This window comes from Acanthochromis polyacanthus, chromosome 9, assembly GCF_021347895.1.
Source record: "Acanthochromis polyacanthus isolate Apoly-LR-REF ecotype Palm Island chromosome 9, KAUST_Apoly_ChrSc, whole genome shotgun sequence".
In the NCBI taxonomy this organism is placed as follows: Eukaryota; Metazoa; Chordata; class Actinopteri; family Pomacentridae; genus Acanthochromis; species Acanthochromis polyacanthus.
This window is the reverse complement of record NC_067121.1, coordinates 37,054,530-37,077,381: the sequence shown is the minus strand read 5'-3', so window position 1 is coordinate 37,077,381 and position 22,852 is coordinate 37,054,530.

Here is a 22,852-nt window from a genome sequence, read left to right as displayed (position 1 = left end):
CAACCCACATCTTTCTGTAACTCTGAAAATGAAGAACTGCTGTGGTTCACTGTTCTTAACGTGTTGGATGACTGCTCTGCGATAAAAGAAATATAATATCCACAGTAAAAGTTACGGTATAGAATACAGCTGAGCTGACTATGTGATCGATGGTAGCTGTAAATGTGTAACTACTCTACATTAAACTGTCCTCAGCTTTGTAAGAGCTACTTTAACATTCGGGCTTAAATATTTCACTAAAAGAGTCACTACGGATGAACCAGTCTGACATGACATTATAGTCAGTGAGGACATTGTTAATTTTCTGTTCACAAAGTAGGAAAGAAGGAAATTTTGTATATTTAACACGGACTCAATCACCAGATTGTTACTTGGCGGGATAATACGTTTGTGACATACTTGCCACAAATGAAACCCTGAGTTCAATGATTTAAAGATGTGAATGGAAAAAATGCAGTACATCATGTTCCAGCATTTTTCATCCTTTCATTACAAGCACACCACATTCATATGTTAAAATAAACCTTTATCTCACTCCTTAATAATAGTTATTAGACAAGCACCTACTTCTCACCACCACCCAGCAATTACATTTTAATTCAGATCATCCACGCTCAACCCGGACATTCATTACATCAACAAAAGGCAGCAGCAACCCACTTGGCTGGAAAAAAACCCTCAAATTTTCAGCTACAAGCAATGCTTCAGGTGTGCGACTTCAGATTAAAATACATACAACATCCAAAATTTCCATGGACATACACAATAAAAAAGAAATGTAACAAACGTAAAAAAATATATATTCTTTTTTGGTTTGTTATTGGGTTTATTTTCATCATTATATCCATCCATCCATCCATCCATCATACAACCAAAACAAAGGAAGTCATCATACACTTCAGAAGGACCAGGAGAGTCATACAGTCCACACACCATATCAGAGGAGAAGAGGTAGACAGGGCGGACTCCTTAGCATGCACATTACCAAGGATCTGACATGGACACCAAACACTGCCAAACTGGTGAAATAAGCCCAGAAGAGGATATTCTCCATGAGGAAGCTGAAGCAGGCTGGTCCGGCTCCAAAACTGCTCAGAAACGTCTACAGAAGTAGGATTGAGTGCATCCTCTGCCAGGGCTGCACAGTGTGGTACAGTTGCTGCACAGCAAAGGACAGACAAGATTTGTCCCGAGTGGGAAAGATTACACAGAGAATCATGGGAACTGTGCTCCCGGACTTGGACTGTGTATGTTAAGCGCATGCAGAGAAGAGCACGGGCCATCTGCATGGACATCAGCCACCCAGGACACTCACTGTTTGTCCCACTGCCGTCAGGGAGAAGATACCGTGCCATCAAAACACGGAGCACCAGACTGAGGAACAACTCTTTCCCCAGAGCTGTTGCCTCCGTTACGCCACGTCCCTCTCCCCCGCCCACAAACACGTACAATGCAGAGCTGGAACTCTTGAGTCTATCCCAGCTGACTTAGGGTGAAGCCAAGGGACGCCCTGGACAGATCACCAGTCTATCACAGGGCTACACATAGAAACAATCAATCAAACTCACATTAACACAATTTAGAATAATCAATTAACCTCAGCATGTTTTTGGACTGCGGGAGGAAGCCGAAGTACCCAGAGAAAACCCACACATGCACAGGGAGAACTTGTTAAATCCATGCAGAAAGATCCCAGGCCCAGGTTTGTGACCCGGGATTCTTCTAGCTGCAAGATGACAGAGCTAACCACTGTGACACTGTGCAGCCTCATGTTTTTATGCATTTTTATCATTAAAAAAATACACATTTTAATTTTAATATTTTTTCTCCAACTTTATTTCGATTTCAATTTGTTATTTTCATTAGCATTCCTTTTTTTCATGATTAAATTTTTCACTGTGTCTTTGCTGATGGTATTTTTGTTTGCCTGATATCATCAGAAAAATGCACCAGCGTAAATTAGCTCACTTCTCTGATCATTTTTGATTTCCAAGTTGCATTATCAAAAACCTCGCCCTAAATGCATCTGGATCCAAAAACTATTCAGAACAATGACAGCACTGAGCAGTGAAATGATGTAAACAAGTTTAAAGTATGGTTATTTGTTCTTCTTTTTGAGAAAATACACCATTTGGTTCTTTCAATGCTGACATGATCGGAAATTCAAAAGATTGCTTTCCACAAGCAGAATTCATCTTGTTTGTTTGCAAAAATTCCTCATGCCACTCTCCTGTGCAGTCATTAGCTCAAACCCACCTCGTGTTAAACAAACAGCTGTGATTGGCAAAGCTGGATAGAAGTCAGGAGACCAGATTCATTCTGTCTGAGTAAACCAAACATCAGCCCTGAAATTTGCCTTATTTCCAGGCTGGTATTGTGTATATTGCTGTTAATGACATTTGAGGTGGTCAGTTCTATTTTACACACCTGTATGCCCTCAGTAATTGCTGTACAAACATTTAGCATATTAATTATCTGGCCGACTGCACACGTTTACCAGCCTCATAGAATGAAACACATGACTCTTGTAAGTGTTCATAGAGGTGGAGTCTCTTCCGCCGAAACACTTACAGTTAGTTTCTTCAACATGTTTGCGGAATTATCTATCCTGATTTGTTATACTGCACACCTTTTCTTGGGATTTCTTACTAACAAAAAGCACAGTCTATCACTAGAATCAATTATTAACATTATGCTATTAGTCTGTGATATTTCTAGTGTGTATTATTTGGATAATTCATGATATGACTTGAGCATGTTCTCAACAAAACCTTGTTAAAGTTGTGACTTCAACTTCCCCTGATATATCTGCCAGCTTCATAACAGCATTCACGATTTTAGGAAGGTGAGATTAAACAAAAGGTTTCAAGTTTGGAATCCCTGAGTGCGTTAAAAGTGAAGGAAAAGTAATTTGGGACTCGTGAAGTTGTGAAAACCACTTGTCCTCCATAAACACCTCTGATGGGAAGCATTTAGCAGCTTGCAGACGTGTGTGTTTCAAACACTCACCTAAAAATGAACAAAATTCAACCTGTGAAAAAGTAAACTGAGGAGAAAAAGCTGAGACTTTAAAAAAAATTATGTTCAGTGGCATTTCTTCAATATTACATTAGACATAATTATACCTCATGGAAACTCTTGCATTTAAGCTATTGATTCTTCTCTTACAGTGTCTCTGACCCAGTAGACCAGCTTATATCCTCTAATCTGTAAAACGAGCCAAACATTTCATTGTCCATTGGCCTCTGTTTAAACGTAATGTAGCTTTTTGCCATTTTTGATACCGAGGAGATCTAAAGATTCTGTTTTCAATACATATTTCCAGCTGAAAGGATGATGCAATTTTGCAAATTTGCTGAAAAACAACTAGATACAGTATGTACCACTAGAGCAGGGGTGAAAGTAAGCCGGAACTGCGTACCGGCAAAAGATCTGGTGGCGGAACGCAGTTCCGGGAAAAGATCTGCTGGCGGTACGCCGCTCTTCCACCGGTATCTATGGGTACGCCGGTACGCCGCCCGGCCTGCCTGCTATCCATAGATATCGACCGGAGTTCACTCAGCAGTACGTGAGTGTGCATGCGTGTCTACTTCCGTAACACAGCGATTGTTATGGTCAGTAGCAGCCAATAGCAAATAGGTGTGCTTGATTTATTGCACTGGGGCGAGCAATAAATTACACCTGAAATTCCACACATTCTTGTGATTGGCTGAAAAATTTTCAACCGGATTTACAATGGTTAGCATCGACGGAATGGGGTGAAAGTAAGCCGGAACGGTCCGGAACTATTACTAATAGTTCCGGCAAGAATTTAAACTACTTTCACCCCTGCACAAGAGTTTTCAGTCTGCTTCACAAATGAATTAAGTGGTATTTGAATGTTGGAATGACTTTTAGTACCTCCCAGAGTTCAGACTCTTAAACTGAGACTAGTCAATGAACTGAAGCACAAACTTATATCTTTAGTACTACAAGTATACATCGCACTTAGCTCGGTTGAACTCCTTCATAATTTTCTTGGCAGGTCAAGACCAATTGATTTTCTTATTGTATTAAACAATTTGCCTTCAACACCATTATTGGAAACAGATCCAGCTTCTGGTTTGGGACTCTATACTTTTCTACATAATAGCAGTAGACTGGGGGTGAGTTGCTGCCCCAAGGTATCACTTAAGTATCTTGTCCAACTGAGGGAGTTGGGCAGCTGATCAGGAGGCCTTCTGGAAACCGTCCTTTGGAGGTTTTTGAGGTACATCCAACTGGGAGTAGACCCTGGTATAGACTTTGAGTTTGTTGGATGGATTACAGCTTTCATGTGGAAACGCTGTGGGATCTCTCCCCCAAGACCAACTGGAAAACATTGCTGGGAGATGGACATGTAGAATGACCTGCTTAGTCGGCTGCCATAAAGGTAAGGAATGGATGAACGAGTGGAGCTAGATCCAGAGCAGCAACATAAATTCTAAATAAACCATCCTGATGGAAGTCAGGAAACATAGTTAGCGAACGTATTAGCATTAAAATTGAACAACCATTCCATTCTGTCATTGTCAGATCACAAAAACATCTTGGGATTTTGAACAGACTTTTCATTGAAGATTGATGTTCTTAACTCATCGAAACAAGAACAAAACAGCAGAAAATGTGATTCATTTTTGACTTCTCTTACTTTACATTTTTCACACAATCTGTTTTCCTCTCAGATGTTTTTTAATCTGCCAACTTCAAGGAATACAGTCAGTGAATTTCTGTTCTCAACTCTGCAACTAAAGACCTTTAACGCCTTGATAAATTTGCAGTAATACAAGATTCAGAGCCAGAACTGGGCCTGATTAGACCAAGTGTTTGTAATTTGGGTTTTAATAAAATATCTTTTAACCATTTTTCTCCAAATTTAGCAAGCAACTTTTCTTCTGATTGCGTTCATGCTGCATGATTAATTATGAACAATTTAATTCATCTTCCTTAAAAACGGCATAAAGCTCTGTGGGTCATGGAGATGTGTGGGATTTATGCCAAAGAAAAACCATCTCATTAACCCTGTTTTCTGACTTATTAAGCAAATGATCCCATAATCTTATCATTTCACATTTTTAAATTATGGATCCACATGACCCTCAACAGGCTGAAGAGAAGCAAACCTAAGAATGGCTAAGAAACAGCAGCTCTGTTGTGTAAGTCGGATGTTTTACACTATGAATCTCCATATCCATGGAACATAGTTTAGTGTAAGGAAACACATGCATCATAAAGTTGTGAAAAAGATCCAAGACTTTACATCTTTTAAACTTGCTATGAACAGACTAACACTCTCCCAGGTCAACTCAAATGTCAGACATTATCTGTTTTTTAGAGGAACTTTTTTCCCCTGAATTTTACTTTGATTCATCGTCATCATCCTTATGTCTCCCCTGAGGCCTTTACTATGAAGCAAGTTCAGCCTATCCACGATTTATTTTATTTATTTTTTATTTTACCAGGTAAGATCAGTTGAGAACAATTTCTCAATTAGAATGATGACCTGGAAAGAGACTCCAGCAGGAAGAAAGATAACAAATATACAATACAGATACAAAAATAAACACAAATGACACTCAAAATTAGTGCTAGCAATTCAATGAAAACATTCAGCATGTGCAGATGGGATTTTGCTGTCTGGCTTCATTAAGACCAATGTGGTTATCATTTTGAAGAGTCAACCAAGGACGTCTGAAAGCATGTTCACTTATAAAAAGGCACTAATCACGAACACGAACATCTCTAAACATGCATATTTCTCACAATAATAACAACATATTATCCTAAACCAATATGAGAAATTTTTTAAAATAATATAAACTGAATAAGCTCGTAAAAAACTGTAAAATATGTGAACGCATTACTTTGTGTACTGCAGTGCCCCCTAATGATTTTTTCTGAAAAGTAATGTTAGAGCAGGAGATTTCCGTATTCAGATTTTACATGTTTTTAGTTACTCAGCCAGGAGCAGTGCTGAGTGCTGTTGCTTCTTCTGCTGTAGCTTTTATTTTGGCAGTGTCTACAGATATGGACCCATACCGTAGCCTGTGGGCTACGGATACGGCACTTTCCATTTGCCAGACAGATACGGACCCGTATGCGAGTCTCGTGAGTCAAGAAGCTGCTAACCACTGCAAACTGTTGAAAGGTAAGCAAAGGTTAAGGTTAGGGTTAGTGTTAGGGTCAGGTTTAGGGTCCGTACCTGTAGTACCGATGCTATGGTCCGTACCGCTAGCGTCTACCGGGAGTCACGTGACCAGATCTCGCGTATCTGATTGGCAAATGGCAAGTGCCGTATCCGTAGTCCACAGGCTACAGGTACGGGTCCGTACCTCTAGCAACTACCTTTTATTTTCCTGTTGTGGCCTCAGACAGTTAGCACGTCATTCGTTTGACATTGTTTACTTGCAGGCAGCAATTATTGTTGCTACGCTTTTGTTTTGACAAAAGACTTATTAAGCCATAGAATGTAGTTGATAGATGGCTTATTATAGCTGTAAGTTAACTTTACCTGTTTAGTGTGTCATTAAATTATGCCTTATTTATGTATTGGTCATCTGCTGAATTCCTGTTTGCAATCTATGGTTTTATTTAAATTTTACTAAATAAATGGAATCTTCATTGACTAAAAGAGATGTTTTTTAGGGTTTTTGAAGACATCACATTCTAGCTACTGCAGCAAATACAAGAAAACAAGGAAGCAGAGTTACTACAGATCTTTAAAGGTCAACAAATACAAGGCTTTAGTGCTTTAATCAAGCTCTGTTTTATTATTACAGCCTATAGGACAATAGTTTTTAAATTGTTTGCAGTCAATGAGGACAAAAAGTAAAGCAAGGAAGACTGGAGTCCCCTCGGTTGAGATTCCACGAGTTTGTATCTCACATTGCTGCTCTTTTGGGAAGGCCAGTGTGTTTGGCGATGTATCACTGTAGGAAGTGAACTATCATAGTACCCCTGAAAAATCCGTGTTTGCCAATCCCAAATCCAGCTTCATAGGAAAGGCCTCAGGTCTTTCATGGACTTCGAATGTTTTGGAAATCATTCACACATTCAGTCAATGCAGCAAAATCATCCACCCATTGTCTAAAGTATTCCTAAGTAAGGTTCCTTAATGTCAAGAGCAGACTTATTTATGAACACTAAATGAAGTAGTCTGTATATTATTTACTTTGAGCATTAGGACAACTGTTCAGAGACTAGAACACTTTTTATAATTGTCCATCGCCCCCTACTTTTATAAGTTCTAAAGCAAGCAAATCCTTCTGAATCAAATTGAGAGTTCTTGGAAATTTTGCAGAACATAGTCAGGTCTGTAAATGTTTCGAAGTTGACTCAATTTTGAGCATTTCGGCTCTGTACACCACCACAATGGATTTAAAATGAAACAATCAGCATGTGCTTATGTTGCAGACTTTCAGCTTTAATTTGAGGGTATTTACATCAGAATCAGGTAAACGGTGTAGGAATTACAACACATTTTATACGTGCCCTCCACCTTTTTAAGGGACCATAAGTAATTGGACAATTAGCTGCTCAGCTTTTCTATTACCAGGTTAGTGTTATTCCCTCATTATTTCATTTGTCATGGACCTGACTGTAGATTTAACTCCAGGACTTCTTGTTCTGACAATACTTGAGTGAATATGAATAATGCAGGGGTTTTTCTTGTGTATTTTGTAAATATTATTCATTCATTAACTAACTCCAGCATCCAAAACAATGAAAGATAATAGGCTGATTTTTCTAGGATCATTCTTTGATGTTTTTGGAATGGATTTGACAGGACATTTATACCATGCAGAAGAAAAAAATATTCTTTTTTTCAAGTAAAAGTTTGACTTTTTCTTATGACTTTCTTCAACTGAGTTCTCTCATCCTTCAGAGTAATATCATAGTTCAAAAATACATTAAATGAAATCCTGTCTTGGTTCATATTTCTCTCCAGCTCATCCTTTAAATCACCCGCATCTCTAAAAAAGATATAAGCAAAAATAGGTAGAATATGATTCCCTGAAAATAAATCAGCATAGTCTTGCTCTCATTTTTTTTTATTACAAACTCCTTCCTGCTCCAAAGAGATGTATTATTTTCATAGATATTTTTGCAGTCTTCTGGGTCATATTTTCTTCCAGAGGTGTTGTGGGTTATTGGTTTATAAGGAATCAAATCTTAATGATGGTCCTTCCCCAAAATGTTCATTGATAGAATTATTAATCCCTAACAAACAAAAATCTTTTCCTTGTCACCGTCTTCCAGCTGTTTTCTACTCAAAGGATTGTACATTATACATTTCCTCTCATTGATTTTTCTTTCATCTCACACTTTGGTGCTACTTTTGTTTTGATCAGCTGAATTAAGATCTTTGAGGTTGACATTTATCATTGTATCAGAGAACTGATGGTACCATCTATCAACACTGTACCACTGAGTACTTCTCCAAGTTTGATGTTGTCTAATTAACCTCAACAATGGAAGACGACTCATGTTAGTGGAGAGGAAGTTGTCAGGGAATATTATAGATCTTCTTTTAGTTTGAGCAGGGAATGTTTTCTCCCCTCATTTTAGCACCAGCCTTAAACATCAGTGAGGAATAATCAGGGCAATATCATCTCTCTCCACCGACATCAAAGCAGGTTGCATCATTACATGAGTGGAGATATTTACCCTAAAATCAACTCAAGACTCCAGACAAAAAAAGGGATATTATTGCACAGTCTGCCACAGCCATTCCTGTCATTTCAGTATTTACATGAATTATGCCATTTAAAACTGAGCATTTCAAATAGATAATTCGCCATTCTGCAACTCTGTAGGGCATTGTTTAGTCCAAATCACAGAACTACACTGCAGATCTTGATTTTCAAACACTCCAGTAAAACCATCCATGGATTTGTCCTCAACTTCATTCTTAAAATGTTCAGAATGTTTCATTTGAACCAATATTTCAACTCCTCCTAAACCTTTTGTAGCTCTTCTATGTCAATTAATTGTATTTCAACTCTCTATTGCCAGATAAAAGCCTGGCTTTTGTTAAATAATATATGGGTCAAGGGATTTCGGTAATAACGTTAAGAGCTTCCAATTTGAAAGAATCCATCCATGTACATCCTTTGTGCTTGTAGGTTAAGCTACAGCTTCTCAGCATCTCCTTTTGGTCAGTTGTTGCACCTGCTGCCATCTCAGGTGAACCCTGAATATATATACATACATTCTTAAAAACTATTTTAGTGCAATATAGCTTGAAATTTTGGCACTGGACTCATATCTGCAGGACACAAACTTTATGCACCTCCTCTCACAGCAGATAACGAACAAAGAAAAACAAGAAGCCTCGAACACAAACACATTTTCAGCTTGAATTGCAGCTGTGTGTTGTACGTCTATCCTTAAAAGTGTCCCAGAGTGAAGCGAATCAGGGCAGAGGGCTGTTTTGACTGGACACCCAAGGCTATAAAAGCTGACTCAGACATGAAGACAACTGTACAAATAATATTAAAATAAATAATGCACATGAATAACTTTGTAAGCAGTAAATATTAGATTCCCAACACAGACTCCTAAGACGTCTTGTGAATTATGAATTAAATACTACAGAGCTCGCTGTGTTCATGGTCAACTTGTTGAAAAATTTCATGCATCTTGATGCAATCTTGAACTACCCATTGACTTTCTATGAAACGACTCATAGATATCCTTTGTCCCTCTGAGATACATAAGAAAAGTGGGTCTAAGGTGTTTGTACACAGAGAAACTCAATAATGGGCTGGATCACTTTGAATGGTTTTACAAAGGTCAGTAGACGTCTCCATTCAACTTGCCTTTGGCATTTTGTGCACTGGCTTAATGATTATCATCATCTCAGATTGAATGTTTTTCAGTAACTGTTCAGCCGTCTGATTTGGGCTGGTCGAGTTCACCTTTCACATGTGGGATTCAAATTAGTCACCCATGTCCAAAGCGCCTACAGGAAAGGACAGATTTTTGTTATGATGGAGCCAAAGAGCATACGCCACTTTGTCACCAAGGTTGCTGCTGATTGTTAAACTATTAAATGGATTTTCTAAAACTCTGAGACACCCAAAGGCAATGGCCTTGCCTACATGGCTGCTTTTCATCAGTTAGTAAAACAGCCAAAGGAGAAAAAAAAAGATTAAAATACCAGGTTATGATTGTGATGAGTAACCACTGCAAAAACGTTTAAAAACAATAAAACAAAGTAAGCCATCATCCCTCAGAAATACTGACTATTCATAATAACCCACCCTTTATCAAAGATTCAAAACTGCAGTCAAACTGTTGAATTAACAAACAGCTTTCCCTGGGTCGGTGCTCTAATAAAACAATTTCATCAGTTCTATTCTGAAGTTCTGACTAGAGAAATATCAGCAAGAGAAGCAGCTAATTACCACTGTGGTAAGCAATACATCCAATCGAGTTGAAAATAATCAAATCTTAGTCAAATGTATTTATTCTAGGGCTGTGAGTCGAATTAGAGTGGAAACCATAGACTGTATATATAGTGGACGTAGCATCTGGCTCCAGAATTGAAGCCAACCCGGAAGTGTCAAAAACTTGCAATATCACGCCGTCCACTAGGGCTGGCTCCAAAAAGGTTTTGCTCCATAGACCCCAATTCATTTTTGGAAAAATAATATTTGATAGACTGATGTTCAACAGCTCAAGATTACTTTCCCGTTAGTTTTCAAGGTCAAAATGAGAGATCAGGTGGCCGATCTTAAAATAAATCAATACTGAATTTTAAATAAATCGTTAAAGTTGGCGGAGCCAGGGGGCGTGGCTATACTTGATAGACAGCAACAGAAGCCTCTGCGGTAAAATGTGGGCGGGATAAGAGAGTCCTCAGCCAATCCTGCCCCTAGTTGCTCTCCGGTCCAGTCTGTTTGATGACGCTTTTTACGTCACTGGCTCCAAAAAATCCAAAACGGCGACCAGGAAGTAGCAAAATCCGGGCTTCATTTTCTCGGCGTTGAAACCAACGGGTGACGTCACGGTTAGTTTACGCCTGGTCGAATTAGAGTGTAAACCTTCGAGTGATTCATTGATTCTGTGGGAGAGAGGCGATTCCACAGACATTGCTGAGGTGCTAGCCATCATTTACACTTTTCTAAAAATGTTTTTACAACAACATATAGAAAACTACTCTATTAATGTGAGATAATATTGTAATGATCCTATCCAAACCTGTATGTCTGTCTATGTGTCTCTATGTTAAAACACATTTTTTTTCTCCTGCTAGTAGTCTACTGACAACCCTGAGACATCCTCCAGTCAACACTCTGCAGTGTTTAAACTCGACACTCAGTTTGTGTCTGATCAGATCAAGTCTGTCTGCCTCAGTGCTGGCATCATTCCAGTCTGCCTCTGCTTTATCTCATCTATTTGGTGTTTTTGAAACTGAAGTCTACCTTGTGGCTCAGATCTCAGTCTCTCAAGTGCCCTTTTGGCAAAGCCATCTACTTCCTACTACCTTGCTGCCCTAAACAGATATGACATAACATCATAATAATATCTTTGCTAGTAGTAATCATACTGAACAGGCTAGCAGACTAGCTTGGTAGCAGAGATGCTAGTGGTCAGCCATGTGACTCTCACCATGTTGTAGTACTATCTTGATAGCCACGCTTCACTTGTGTGTTGGCTTCATGTTTAACACCTGGGTATCTTAAATGCACAGTCTAAGATTTAAACAAGTAAACCACTCCTCGTTTCTGAGGCAACACGTCTGAGTCTCCAACTAAATTGCTGGAAGTTGAGTTGCTAAATGGGTAATCAGTGTGTGCAACCAAGAAGACAACATCTCTGGTTCTAAAGCACCAATTTAGATTTTTATTTTGTGACCGTCAATCACGACCGACAAATTTACAAACTAAATCACTGGAGCGTTATTTTTATGATTACAACTTAGACATGACAAGAGATGAGTGCTAACGGTGAAAGTAATTTACAAAAACTCAGACTTCATTAGCAGAAATCTCAGAGAAAAAGACAACCAAACGAGTACAGAGCCAAAACACCATATCCTGATCTGCAAAGATGTTTGCAGTAAAATCAAAAACAGCTAAATTAACAGTCCTCAAACTTTAAAAGTCACATTCCTGCTTGTTTGTTGTCTTTCATCTGGCAGTGATCTTCATCATTTAATTGGAAATCACGGTTTCCTCTTGACTGACAGGATAAAACGAGCACATAGTGGATAACGTCCACTGCATCACAATGTTATGTGAATTCTAACCCAAACTTCTCCGCTGCTACCCGTTTATTCAACAGACATCTGAAAAGAAGCCCTGACTGAGTGTCAAAGCAGCAGCTCTGTGTTGCATTCAAAGCCGAGTATATTCAGCCGCTTACTGTACTTCCTTACGCTGAGGAAGCTGGAGCATTGTGAGCAGATATGAGAATATTTAAAGTTTGCCTGAGGGCGACATCACCCGAGAACACAATCTACTAAAATTGGCATGTTTGATTTCCCACATTCCCTTTCTTTTTCTATTGTTAAGAGATCTGCAGAGAGGACTGAAATTCACTAAGAAATAATAAAATGTCAAGAGTTAGAATTTGAATAAAAGTTGTATTCATTATCTGTGGAAAAGTTTTAATTTCCTTTGAAGAGCCGTGCTTTCAAGAGGGGGAGAGAAGACTAATAAATCTTATATTCACAAGGAATACAAAATGAGTAGCACATTTCTCCCTCTGATACTCTGGCTGCTGTATTGTTACATTTATTAATCTTCAGAGCCTTGGAATAGCATGGACATTGTTTCCTGACAATTTAATAATCACGCATCACATCACACATATAACAAAATGATGATTTTTAATTCTCAGTGAGAATATTCTTGTCAAATGTCTCGGTGACCTGACCTCAAACTAGCCAAGTTTGTTTTTTGGTTCTTAAGGTTTTCTCACAAAAGCTTCAGGCCAGAGTTGGACTTTAGTTACAGTAATTACTACTTAAATGCAATTTTCCGTCTTTTTCTGATTCTGCCAGTCCTTTAAGTTGCAAGTAGACAATGCTCATTGACAACATGGAAAAAAGACAGTATTGACAATATATTGCATTATGGTTAAAGTAAAGCAAAAACCTGCAAAAATCATTCTACATTCTGGAAACAAGACCTTGTTGTGAAAACAAGCAGCTAAAGAGACAGATATTTTTGTAAGGAAATGGTGTTGACCAAAAAACGGAGCTAAAGGGAGTGAATATTAAGTTGACAAACACACAACTCTGAATGGATGATGATGTGCTGTGTCTGCTGAATATGTAAAACTGCACAAAAACAGAGTCGGCTTCACAGTTTTTAGATTTCTGCCAAACATTCCTGGAATTTTTCATTCGACCGACCACTGAGAACCATTTCCTCACATTAGCCACGTTACCCAGCTGTAATTTCAAAGAATCCTTTCATTGTGTCATTTTATGCTCTACAATACAAAGCAATGAGAACTTTAAATTAGTGGTGGGACAAAGTTTTTAATCTAAAATTAATTTTTGTTGATGACTGAATTGACGAATAGACATATGTGAACTTAAACAACAAAAATGCTTTTTTCATTCATATTTATCTGCATTTTTAAATCTGTCTACTGCATTCACAGATTACTGCAAACTGGAAGTGCAATTATAGTATTTATATCCAACATTTTAATTCTTTTTGTAAACTCAAGCACTTTCATTTCCACCACGTACCGGGCTGGAGTGTGCATCAGCGCTACCGGTGTGCCAGAAATTAGGGACTTCAGAAAGGTGTGATTAAATGCATTATTTTTTAAAAACATGTTATCTGTTCTTTAATTAATAAATCGAAACCAACACGTCAAAGTCCCAGCCCTACTTGAAATACATTTTTGAGGTAACCAATGCAGATCACAGTCTCATCACTGTCTGGACTTCGACGTCTGTCAATCCATTAGAGGTTTTCATCTGTATGTCCATGTTGTTGAAGCACAGCCAAATAATCTTATTAACAGATGCCGAAGTTTAGAAATGAGTGGAAGCCCCAATCAGAAAGCGGTGGGAAGTCATACTGTCTCCCTGTAACTTCTTTTAGACTTTCAAACCTTTCACTTCTATCTCAAACAAAATCCTTGAGTTGTATTTTGTTTAATTTTAGCTATAGAGCCATTACAAACAATCCCTTCATTTACGCATTTATTTTCCAGGCTGAGCAGCCAAGTCGAAATGAAAGGAGGCCAAAGACTCAAGAGGGAATAAAATTCGATAGCTGACATAAGGTATGAGCTTTTAATTGGCTGAGCTATTGTACGCTGAGTGTGCTTACTTTTGGTTTTGCTCTGCTCATTTTTACTCGGTTTTTCAGTCAAGTGGGGGAGAAATAAAACGGTCATATGTCATGTTTACACGATGATACCAGTTAGTTAATCATAATGCCAGGCAGCAGAAACAGTGTGGGTTCTCCGCTGTGCTTTAATGAAAGTAGTTCATGTTTTATTTTTATCAAAGAGATGCTTCAGTGATGAGGACTAGTAGAACAGGGTGTTAAAAATAATTTATTCACAAACAAAATTAACTGTCATTGAAAAAGGGTGAATAGAAAGATCTCAGAGTTTAAAGTTATACCTTAGATCATTAATATTCAGCTTTGCATTAGAGCAATGGTGAATGCATGGAACAGAGCCTGAGTCTGTTTGTATTGAACTCAGACACTTGTTAGTTTGTGTGTGCAGTTTGGAATCAATGGAGGCTTCCACTCATCATCCTGTGTGTTTGTGTGTTTCCATGTGTGGCCGACGGATTAACAGCCATTTGTTAAAATCAAACAGAACATTCTCCCAGCGTTTTCTTTATTCCGTCTGCAAACACAACTTAAAAGGCGGCGAATCATAGTCCTGTGTTTTTTGGCCTTCTGTTTGTCTGAAGGGGAAATTTCTCTGAAGCCGCTCGGTGTGAACAGGCTGATTACAAACTCAGACGAAATAATTGATTTTAAGTCATCAAAGCCCCCTTCAGCGAAAGCTTCACGCCCGGTTTGTGTGGACTTACATGGACTAGTTTGCGTCTGTTCACTTCTGTGAAGGAAATCAAACTTTTTCAGTTCAATTTACTTCTCTCCATGTCAGTGGAACTCCAAACTCTAAAACAGGTAAATAGAAATTACGAAATGAATGTTAATAGGGATAAATTGTGTAAAACATAAATTAACTACACTCCAAGTAGTAATACTAAAAAAAAAAAAAACACACACAAAAACTCTGAAAATTTGGCAGCAACAGTGCCAGAAAATACACACTGATCAGGCATAACATTATGACCACTTGCTAATAATGTATTGGTCCTCCTTTTGCTGTCAAAACAGCCCTGACTCCTGGAGGTCTGGACTCCACTAGACCCCTGAGGGTGTGCTGTAGTATCTGGAACCAAGATGTTAGCAGCAGATCCTTTAAGTCCTGGAAGTCACGTGGTGGGGTCTCCATGGATCGGACTTGTTTGTCCAACACATCCCACAGATGATCGATTGGACTGAGATCTGGGGAATTCAGTGGCCAAGTCAACACTTCAAACTGGTTGTTGTGCTCCTCAAACCATTCCTAAACCAGGCACAGCACATTATCCTGCTAAAAGAGGCCATAGACATCAGGGAATGCCGTCTCCTTGAAAGGGTCTACATGGTCTGCAACAACCTGCTACCTTCTGTTTCTGATTGGCACCCATACACAAATGAACCACTATTCACCCTCGTGTTTACATATGACCCCCTCCCTACCCTCTGACCACTCTCTGACCATCCCTATAAAATGTGGACTCTGTAAATGTTCTTGGTCGGTTTACCTTCAGAGACTCATGCTCTGTGTTGGTAAACCCACTGTATGCCGGAATATCAACTAACACCCTACTACAGCAAACGTCCAAAGACAAAGAGTGATATTGCTTCAACAGCAAACCTGATTTATCAGACCTGGTCACCTTTTTCCATTGCTCCATGGTCCAGGTGTGATGTTCACGTGCCCACTGTTAGCACTTATGATGGTACACAGGGGTCAGTATGTTCACCCTGACTGGTCTGCAGTTATACAGTCCCATAAACAACAACTGTGATGCTTTGTGTATTCTGACACATTTCTATCAGAACCATAGACTGTATATAAAGATGGACGTAGCATCTGGCTCCAGAATTGAAGCCAACCCGGAAGTGTCAAAAACTTGCAATATCACGCCGTCCGCTAGGGTTGGCTCCAAAAAGCTTTTTCTCCATAGACCCCAATTCATTTTTGGAAAAAATAAAATTTGATAGACTGATTTTCTACAGCTCAGGATTATTTTCCCGTTAGTTTTCATGGTCAAAATGAGAGATCAGGTGGCCGATCTTAAAATAAACCAATACTGAATTTTAAATAAATTGTTAAAGTTGGCGGAGCCAGGGGGCGTGGCTATACTTGATAGACAGCAACAGAAGCCTCTGCGGTAAAATGTGGGCGGGATAAGAGAGTCCTCAGCCAATCCTGCCCCTAGTTGCTCTCCGGTCCAGTCTGTTTGATGACGCTTTTTACGTCACTGGCTCCAAAAAATCCAAAACGGCGACCAGGAAGTAGCAAAATCCGGGCTTCATTTTCTCGGCGTTGAAACCAACGGGTGACATCACGGTTAGTTTACGCCTGATCAGAACCAGCGTTAACTGGGCAACAGTGGCTCGTCTTTTGGATCAGTCCACATGGGCCAGCCTTCTCTCCTGTGCGTCAATGAGTCCTGGCCGCCCTTGATCCTGCCTCTGTCACTGTGCCTTCCTTTCTATAGTTTCATTTAGCGGACGCTTTTATCCAAAGCAATGTTCATCTGAGAGTAGATGCAACACAATAAGGATCTAGTCAGGAGAAAACACCCTGGATCAGTGCCATAAAACAACCTTCCTTGGACCACTTTTGATAGATACCGACCACTGCAGACCAGGAACACCCTGCAAGAGCTGCAGTTTTGGAGTCTATCCATCGCAGTTTGGCCCACGTCAAACTCGCTCAAATCCTCACCCATTGCCCATGCCCATTTTTCCTGCTTCTAACTAGGACAAAATGTTCACTTGCTGCCTATATATCCAACCCACTAAGAGGTGCCATATTGAAGAGACAATCAGTGTTTTTCATTTCACCCGTCAGCGGTCAGAATGTCACGCCTGATGGGTACATGTTAAACACACTGGAACAACGTTATGGTTCAAAAGTGTAAAAACCAGTGAAAATATTTGCAAATATCTGCAGAATATTGATAATTTCAGCTGACTTAAAGTAAAAAAAACAACATAATTTTACGACCAAACATGAACATAGTTTTTTGTGTATCTTTTTTTTTTTACCGTTTTTGTTCTTTGTTTACAGTTAACATGTAAATAGATACTTTTTTGATGATTTTAGTAATTAGCAACTGTAAATTAAGTGAATACGGTAAACTGTAAAAGAACAGTAAATTATTTTAAAAAATACAGGAATACAAAGTAATATGAAAAACATCAGGAAGTATACAATGACTGGCATGATTTATAAATTAATGTCTTTGATTAAAAAAATACGTTAAAACTTTTTAATGAGTTTAACTTTAACACTTTCTAAATGTTTAATATATTTTTACATAATTTATTATTTATGTACCACTGATAATGTTGAGGCTCTGTGGACTTCGCTTTGATCATCATAATATGTTTGATCTGTTACCGCCTTTATTGGTGTGGATGATTATAGAATTAGAATAGTTATGCAGTGACATCATTAACATAGCAAAATGTATTAGGGTTTGATTGCTATGTTTAAAGAATTTTACCAGTGCTGCTTTTAACGCTCCAGGACACCTCTTCTCTCATAGCTTTAGCTGGAGTTGCCAGACATCAGACTGCATGTTTCATATTTTGCATTTAATAACACGTTTCAGTGATTCATCTCATTCACTTCCCTCTGATCTTACCCTCGTCGCTGCTTCGCTGTCTGTTGCTATATTTCTCTAATGCAGGTTGCACATTTATGACAGCGGCACATCTGTTACACTCTCCATGTACACACTTAGTACATGAAACAAGCATGTTCCCTCATTAGCATGAACAGTGTAGTTTACTTAGCGCTGATTCCACATACAGCATTAATTAGACACTACAGCACCCAGCTGTTTCACAAAACTGTTTTCTCTTTAAAGAACAAAGCTATATATTCACGAAACTCACATCGTCGTGTTTTCGGCAGGGATCAGTGGGATTGGGGTTGAGTCCAGCAGACGGCGCGAAGGAAATCAAAAGTGACGATGGATGGCGGTAAAAGCTGCTGTTTATTTGAATCAGCCACTAAAAACCTGCGAGTAAGTACTTCTGAGATTAAAGCATATAACAAAAACGATGGAAAATCCACCACGTCTTTTGTGATTTTTTCTTGACTTTATTGGTACTGACTACAAGCACATGTGCTACCTGTGTGCACATGTGGATCTATAAGTGATGTTTGTTTGTATTCTTTTGATTCTCCAAGACCAAGATGGATATTTTAACACCTACCATGAACAACTAATACCTTTCCAGGTATATCCAGTCTTGTGACAAATCCTACAAGCAAATGATACAAGAAAGGAGGCCATTGATGCAGTGAAAAGCAACAGGATGCTGCCTTATAGATGGCTTGTGCAGACAAAGTGGCAGTTTCATGGTCTCATGTGGTGACCTATAGTCTGGTAGTGTGTGTCTGTGTGTGTGAGCTGAAGCGATGAGATGAAGAAAATGAAAACTGATCTTCTTGTGAGAGTTCATCTCGTCTGAGTGTTCTGCTTTCCATGTTTAAATTTGTAAAATGCTGCTGTTTTTTTTCCACTGCTCAGTCATGTGTAACATCAACTGTGCTGCTCGGAGCTCTGCCTGCACTAGAGCAGCTGCTCTTTGTGTTACTGGGCATAAAGGGACAAAATTCATATGCATAAACTGATTTTGAGTGTGTCATAAATGCGGGATGTCAGTGTCGAACCAACGGATATTTCTGACAATTTCTGAAATGGTCTGGCTCAGGCCGCCTTTGTTGGACAGCAGAAAGGCGTGGATGGCGGACGCTCTTGAAGCTAAGCAACCAAGTGACAAGAAATCAGTGTATAAAGCTAGTTTCTGTTTTTTGTATGAATCTCCATCAAAGACTTTATGTAAAAGACAGATGCAGCCACTGATACATCAATCATTGGTTTGTGTACTTCTGTTTTGAATCCTTAATTTTGAAACTAAGCCATAACCGCCTTGGTATTTTGAAACCAGACGGAACAAGCAAGGGTTGGAAAACCTGAGGACATATTGCTCATACAGTAGCAATCTGTCAATCACAAAGTAGTTCCACCAAACAACACATCCTGTTTTACTATCAACTGTACTCTAAATATGATCAGAATTTACATAATGAGTGGTTTTCAAAAGTCTTGAAACTAGAGATTAAAAACATAAACAAATTAATTAATTACTTACTTAGGTAAACACATTTTTCTTAGACTTCTACACAATCTGACCACAGGAGTCGCCCTCTGCTGGTCAGTAGAAGGAATGCAGGTTTAAGAGACTTGCATGTTGGCTTCACTCAGACCCCAAAAGCTACGTCCATCTTTTATACGTAATTTTCGTTCAGGTGCAGTAGTAAGTGTAAGTTCTGCAACACTCAGAGCACAATCCTCACTTATAAAATGGAAGAAAATAAGTTCAGAACTTCACTGTATGTTTGGCTTTGTGGTTGCAGCGTACAAGGTGAGTAGATTATCAGCTGCCGTCTTTGTACAGAACAGCAAATATCCGAACCACTAGGTATCCATCAGATGGATGAAAACATGACTGCAACCCTTCCTTTGTGGCATTTCTTTAAAAAGTCCCTGATTTAAGGCTGTGCATCAAGCTGACAGAGGTCAAATGTGTTGAAAGCACACCAGCTATCTCCTTGAAATGCGAACTGAATTGGGTCTTACTTGGATAATAACAGCTAACTACATCCCTACTTGCTACAGAAAAAAAAAAATCACAGGCGTTGGCCGTGAACTAGCGAAAACTGCACACAAGATCACTTCTTTCCACTGTTTCTCTCTAGTGTCCTTTCTTTTCACTCATCGCTGTTTTCATGAGCAAAGTAATGCTAAATTTTGTTTGCAGCTCCCCAGGAGAACTGATGTCCACTTGACCTCATGGTGACTTAGGATGTAATCACATCACATTTGAAATCCGCTGCAGGATGTCCTTGAATGCACCTTAACGATAGCACAACTCATCAGTATGTGCTTTGGGCTCTCATCACTTTCATGTTGTTGGCTGTAATAAATAGGTCTCTCTTGGTCTTTAGCAGACCTGCAGATATGCCGACTGTTTCCAAATCAAAGGCAGCACAGTGGATACACCGCCTGTCAAACCAGTGCAGCGCTGATAAACGGACACAGTATATTCACAGAAGAAGATTTTCATGCACTTCCAGCACTTCCAGGCCTCCATATAAACCCTGCAGCGAGTTGTTTGCTATCACGCCTCCTACTGGTCCACGCATCTCAGCATCAGCCCGCTGAGTGCAAATTGCAATTATCACCTTGCAGTCCAGAAATACTCACACACACCCTGTGGCGTAAAGCATCGGAGGCTTCAGAGGGATTTTTGCAGACAAGGCACGTGTGAACACACTTCTGAGAGGATCAAAAATACATCTGGCTGCTTTCCTGTACAGATGCCATTATTAAAAGTGTTTTTGGAGAGTTTGCTGGAAGTTATGCACGAGAAACTTTTTCTTGTTTGTTTTTTTGGTAAAATGAATGCAGCACAGGAAAATGTCACTTAATATGTCATAATATGTCAAACCGACTTTCAATATAGTGCTTTTTTATTTTTTTACTGAAATCTGCCTGCTCCAGAAGCAGCTGTTTTAACATTGTGTTCAGACATCTTCATGCTATGTTTATTTGTTCTTTCAAAATGTGCTACAAGGCTAAGCATTGAGTCTTCAGCTATTAATCTGGATTTGTTCTGGCTGAGCAAAAAGTGCTGCTTCTTCTCTATATCCTTAAGTGCAAATACTTTAAGAGTAGAAATTGCGGTGGTTCTAGTGGAGGATTAAATTTAGTTTCAAACAGGGTCAGACACAGAAGAACACACATGGCTTGTGTGCAGCTCAGGACAGACATGAGACATTTCAACATCCTCATCATGAACATCCCTTTATATGAAGCATTTCAGCACAAAACAGCAAGAAAGACGGCAGTTACACCTGCAGGTTAGTCTTTACAACTGATGATGGAGCTAAATGTCCCAATTGAATCTTCTTCCTGCAATGCCAGACTGTTTCATGCTTTGCCCCGAGTTATAGACAGCAGAATATTACAAAGCATCTCCCCAGTTCAATACTCCAATATAACACAGCATTCAAAATTGCAAAAGTTGAATCAGCATCCCTCTGAAACAATGTCGACAAAATTAAATCCAATAAGATTTCGAATGAAAGGATTTGTTGCAAGGACATTGTATTAAATTGCTTTGCAGGTACACTGTAGAGGATTTTAGTTGGTAAGCTCATTTAAGAAATGTATTTTTGAAAATAGCCTAATAGGGAATTGTTTCATAGCCTTGTCATTCAAACAAATGCTCTTCTAAATGAAATGTATGTCTGTTTATTGTTTACGAGCGTGTAAAGATCTCAAATATTATTATCACAGAAAGATGCAAAAAAGTTCAAAATGACCAAAAAAAAGGAGGGAAACTACCCAAAAGAGACTGAAAACAATGACACAGATGCACACAAAACAAGGTAGCCCTAAAGACACTCAAAACAACCTTAAAGAGTCACAAAATGGACCCAAAGAGACACAAAATACAAAAAATAGTCCTACACACGTGGACAAAATTGTTGGTACCCCTCAGTTAAAGAAGGAAAAACCCACAATTCTCACTGAAATCACTTGAAACTCACAAAAGTAACAATAAATAAAAATTTATTGAAAATTAAATAATCAAAAACAGCCATTACTTTTGAATTGTTGATTAACATAATTATTTTAAAAAACAAACTAATGAAACAGGCCTGGACAAAAATGATGGTACCTCTATAAAAGATTGAAAACTATTTGACCAGAGTGACATGATTAACTCAGGTGTGTCATTTAACTGACATCACAGGTGTTTCCAAACTCATAATCAGTCAGTCTGCCTATTTAAAGGGAGACAAGTAGTCACCCTGCTGTTTGGTGAAAAGGTGTGTACCACACTGAACATGGACAACAGAAAGCGAAGGAGAGAATTGTCCCAGGACATCCGAAAAAAAATTATAGACAAACATCTTAAAGGTAAAGGCTATAAGACCATCTCTAAACAGCTTGAAGTTCCTGTGACAACAGTGGCTCATATTATTCAGAAGTTCAAGACCCACGGGACAGTAGCCGACCTCCCTGGACGTGGCCGCAAGAGGAAAATTGATGACAAATTGAAGAGACGGATCGTTGGAATTGTATCCAAAGAGCCCAGAGCAACCTCCAAAGAAATTAAAGGTGAACTCCAAGGCCAAGGTACATCAGTGTCAGATCGCACCATTCGTCGTTGTTTGAGCCAAAGTGGACTTCATGGGAGACGACCAAGGAGGACACCACTGCTGAAAAAAACTCATAAAAAAGCCAGACTGGAATTTGCAAAAATGCATGTTGACAAGCCACAAAGCTTCTGGGAGAATGTCCTTTGGACAGATGAGACCAAACTGGAGCTTTTTGGTAAGGCGCATCAACTCTATGTTCATAGACTCAAAAACCAAGCATACGAAGAAAAGAACACTGTCCCTACGGTGAAACATGGAGGAGGCTCAGTAATGTTTTGGGGCTGCTTTGCTGCATCTGGCACAGGGT